This window comes from Palaemon carinicauda, chromosome 24, assembly GCF_036898095.1.
Source record: "Palaemon carinicauda isolate YSFRI2023 chromosome 24, ASM3689809v2, whole genome shotgun sequence".
Taxonomy (NCBI): domain Eukaryota; kingdom Metazoa; phylum Arthropoda; class Malacostraca; order Decapoda; family Palaemonidae; genus Palaemon; species Palaemon carinicauda.
In genome coordinates, this window is record NC_090748.1 from 86359327 (window position 1) to 86364326 (window position 5000).

The 5000-nt window shown below is 35.1% G+C and overlaps 1 protein-coding gene across 1 annotated transcript in view; it reads left to right on the forward strand.

The window, feature by feature from the left end:
• The window catches only part of LOC137618467 (kielin/chordin-like protein), a 147135-nt gene that overhangs the window by 113056 nt on the left and 29079 nt on the right, over window positions 1-5000 (forward strand). The window lies entirely within an intron of this gene.

The following is a 5000-nucleotide window of genomic DNA, read 5'->3' on the forward strand; positions in this document are numbered from 1 at the left end:
GGGAGGAAAAGAGGAAAGAAAAAATATTAGAATGCTACCAGAGAGAGAGAGAGAGAGAGAGAGAGAGAGAGAGGGGGGGGGGGGGCAAGGATATGCTGACTAGTGGGTTGGGAAGATGAAATAAGGTAAATGAGGCTGAAAAAACATTGGGAACTTACGATATGGCTCGTATCATGTTAACAGAACATTCAGAAAATAGAAACAGATACTTTCGACTACACGTTTTATAACTTTTACAAATTGGCCTAGTTAATTAAGTAAATGAATGAGATAACGTTCGCATTTCAATTCAAAAGAACATTTCACTCGAAATAATTTGATTTGTTAATCAATCTAATTGAATGAAATGACAAAATTCGTAGATTATTCTTTTCAAAACTTTCTATTTTAACAATTTGCATGATATTGAAAATAATCCATAGAGTTTTACAGTAACCTTCAATACAAGTGAGTAACAGATTGGATAAAATTTATTACGGAATATACTATAAAAAATGATTGAAGTACATATATGCAAGTCTATGGCTGATGTTTAAATGAACAAATATTCGATAAATGTTATTTAGGACTTCGGAAGCACAAGAATAGACATTTATTTTATACGTCCTTCTCGGATTCACCACCGTTGGACCTTTGCCTGGAGAGAGAGAGAGAGAGAGAGAGAGAGAGGAGAGAGAGAGAGAGAGAGAGAGAGAGAGAGAGAGAGAGAGAGAATGTCTAAGATATATCTCATGTCCGTTATGATTGTTTGGTTATAGATGTTTCTTATTTTGAAAGGACTAATTTCAAATAAATTCGACAACGGTATCAGATGTATTTTTAACTGTGGTCCTCTATATAAAACGAATGGGTTCCGTGTTCTCCTTTTGGGTTAACTGAAGGCAGTCATACAGTTAGTTTCATCATCATCTTCATCATATCCTCCTACGCCTATTGACACAAAGGGCCTCAGTTAGATTTCGCCAGTCGTCTCTATCAATACTTATCTATCTGCCTATACAGGAAACAATTACATCATATATATTTGTAAGCAATGCATATATACAATAATATATATACACACACATATATATATGCATATATATATGTGTGTGTGAGAGAGAGAGAGAGAGAGAGAGAGAGAGAGAGAGAGGAGAGAGAGAGAGAGAGAGAGATCAATAATGACCAATAATATATATAATGGATTACAATGATAAAAAGAAACTAAAAAAACCACACACAAAATATAACAACCTAAAACTAAGGAATTAGTATGGGCCGGCAGGGGTCACTTGCCTTAGATAGGCACTACGCATCACAAGGAACTGGCTATCCTTTGATGAATCTAGCCAATGAATCCTCTATGGACAAGACGCTCTGCGTCAATTGGCGTAGCAGGAGATGAAGAGAGAGAGAGAGAGAGAGAGAGAGAGAGAGAGAGAGAGAGAGAGAGAGAGAGAGAGAGAGAGGAGAAAAGGTGGTGGGGGTTGGGGAGGATTGGAAATGCCTGACAATCTTACTCAACTGTACAAGGAGCGATTTTACCGTTATCTCTGAGGCAGGCAGAGGCTGACACTCGTCATCGTGGTTTTTGTATGTCAAGGAGATCAAGGCGCAATAGAATGAATGAAAATGACACACTCTTACGGTGTTACAGGATCAAACCAAAAGGAAAAAATGCCATTGGAGAGTGTTGGGAATAAACGGGGAGACCTTTTGACGCAAAGTAACGTAATTATGTTGAAGTGAATTGGTTTGAAAATATCTAGAGGAATATGAGTGGTTTACCTTGTAAGGAACTGGAATAAAACTAAATAAAAATAGAAAAAAAAAGGTTCAATGAAAGCCACGTAATATAATGGATAGAACAAGGTCTATAGATTAAGATTATATAGATATAGATTATATTTATAGACCTTGGGGTTGAAAATAGGATGAATAACGAAACTGTATATAAAAGTAAATAAGCAAATATCAAATCAAATTAACAATCTTCCCTATACAATAAAGAGTAAGTCTCTTGCTATAAATATATATACAAATACATTTCTTTTCGGTCACGCTAAGCTCTCCCAGTCCTGGGTAGGTAGGGGGGGAGAAGCATTATTTATACCGTAGTGAGGGAGGTGCATGTGCACTTACATCTATCTAAATATTTAGCAGAGTCGCGCACACTAGCACAGAGAATAAATAAGAAATTTGCAGTAAAAATGCATAAATCAATCGATCTTGAAATTTATACGGAAATTTTTTTTCATTTGTAATTAATTCACAGCAAGAGTTATTTTCAAAAGCAATGTCTGTATAAAATAATGGTGGGGGAACTTGATTCCAAAGAGAATTTCTAAACTACACAAATGTGTATGAAAGCTCCTAGTCAAGTGACAACACAATGTGACTCACAGAATGCCCATTCGTTGGCAATATACCCTGTACCTTAAAGCGGAGAAATGATGCCCAAATAACATCAGCACAGCAAAGCAATAATGATATACATAACTTGAAACCTCGCCATAGATCTAGGGTGCTTGGAGTGGCAGTGAAGTCATCAATGAGGGAACAATAACCAAATAAAAAATAATATGAGTGAATTAACTGAAGAAAACATAACCATAGAAATACGAAAATAATGATAACAAAACTGAGGAGTGATAAAAGCAGAGAAATATATGGTCTAATTATTATATGTTGTATCTGCCACGTTAGTCTAGACTCCAGACGAACATGATAATGTTCCGGATAATCCGTAGTTCTTAAAGGCTAGGCTCATTAGAAATAAGATAATATTGATTATAATGATTTAATAATGATCATCATCACGATTTTTCTGATGTTACAGGGATTTTGCAATTTTCATCTTGGCTATATAGCGTCATAAATATATTTTTATAGTTTATAAATGCGATCTATTTTAATGTTGTTAATGGCCTTAAAATATTCTATACTAATTATAAATTACTTCTCTAGTAGTTTATTTATTTCCATATTTCCTTTCCTCGCTGGACTATTTTTCTTGTTGGGAACCTTGGGCTCATAACCTCCTGCTTTTCCAACTAGGGTTGCAGATTAGCTAGTAATAATAACAATACTAACAATAAAGAGAAAGATGCTGATTATAGGGCAAGATTGCCAGAAATTATTGTGATATGAATACAAGCCAATAAACAGACACTCAAATGAACTTGATATGTATTCTGGCATTCCTAATTAACCTAAAAGATATCACATACTTGAAAGTTTTCCAGATCGAAAACTATATAAAAAACTCACTAAAATAAGAAAAAGAGAGAGAGAGAGAGAGAGAGAGAGAGAGAGAGAGAGAGAGAGAGAGAGAGAGAGAGAGAGAGAGAGAGAGAGAGATAAAAACAGGGTTACTGTCACATTCCGTTAAATCCTCAAATCTTGATCATGAACAGCTACCGACTTTTCGTGTGGCTGAAAAGAAGGGTGCCCTGATGTCACCCAAAGTGGAAGGGTTTCTTGTCGATAAATCCAATCATTACGAAGGGCGTTTTCCTCCTGAAGGAGGAGAAGGAGGAGGTGGAAGGTTAGGTCAGCTATGTCAAGTATATAATCGGATGGTGATCACTCGCCCCCCGCCCTCCCTCAAACATACACAGGCACACACGCACCCATTAATTTGATTCTATCATCGAGAAGTAAGCGATTCTAACACGTACGGCGGAAGTACATAAGGAGAAAAGAATATGTGCCTTTGAGGGCGTTGAATACAAGGCACACAAGATGTCTTGGTTAGATTTCGTATTCCAACATTTTTTTTTTCTTTTTTTTTGGGGGGGGAGCTTTACGTCGTTTTCAGGGTATTCAAACTTTGATTCGCTGAAGTATATACATATTTTACTTTGAAGGCCGGCTTTCCCTTTCATTTTCAAGGCGAATATATCATGGTTCGTATCAAAAGCTGACACACATTTCAAGTCTTCTTATGTTGCAATCATAACCTCCAACTAGATAAACCTGTATGTAAGAATGCATTCCTAGATTTCCGGTATAAAACTACTTGATCTAACTTCTATAAAAATAAATCTAATTTCAACATCAATGTGGTCAATTAAATGGTTATTAAATATAGCGATACTAATTTGTGATTACTTCTTCTACCCAGATCAGAATACAAACCCATTTATCGTAATCCAACCAATACTTGGAGGTTATATTTAAACCATCCGTCTGTAACTCTATTTAGAGAGATGTAGTTTGAACATAGATATGGTGTACATAATCCTTTCGGTTATAACTATGTTTCTTAGAGAAGATGATGAAATCATGTTCTTGTGAAAATACGTACATATATGCAAGCTGTTTGCGAGAAAATGTGAGTTAAGGTCTATAGAATCTATTCTACAGACCTTGATGTAAGTAGCCCATTAATCCTATGATGAAAATATCTATCGAACAACATTAACCATTTAACGAAGTTACCAACAATCATTTATTAGAAACAAAACTTTTTTAAACGTGAAGTTTTTAATCTTTAAATGGTGATTCATAAATATCTTCATAAACATTATGAATGCCACGTATACATCTTGCATAGGTATACATTTTCTTTCTAATTTCCTGTTTCTTGTACTTGTACATACAATTAGCATATTACTACTGTCGACTTTTCTATATAATCTAACAATAGATGACCTAATAGTGTAGATCTTTGGACCTTGCATGATGTTCCAAAACTAACTTAGGATAAGAATTTGTATATATAAAACATGTGGGATAATAACACTGCCTATATTTAGAGTAGAATTGATATATGTCATAATACGACAAATAACATTAACTTATTTACATTAGGTAAACTCACGCACCATAAATACTGTAAATAAAAGCTTTATTACCTTAAAATCCTAAAAACCCTTATTATGGCTAAATCACAAAACTCATCTACAACACCCGAGGTTATTGGTTCACCCAATCCTTCAGCATCCGAATTCTATGGTAAAGGTCCATATACCTTTTTAAGCCACCCACCCTCAGCCATTCCATACTTACAGTACCCA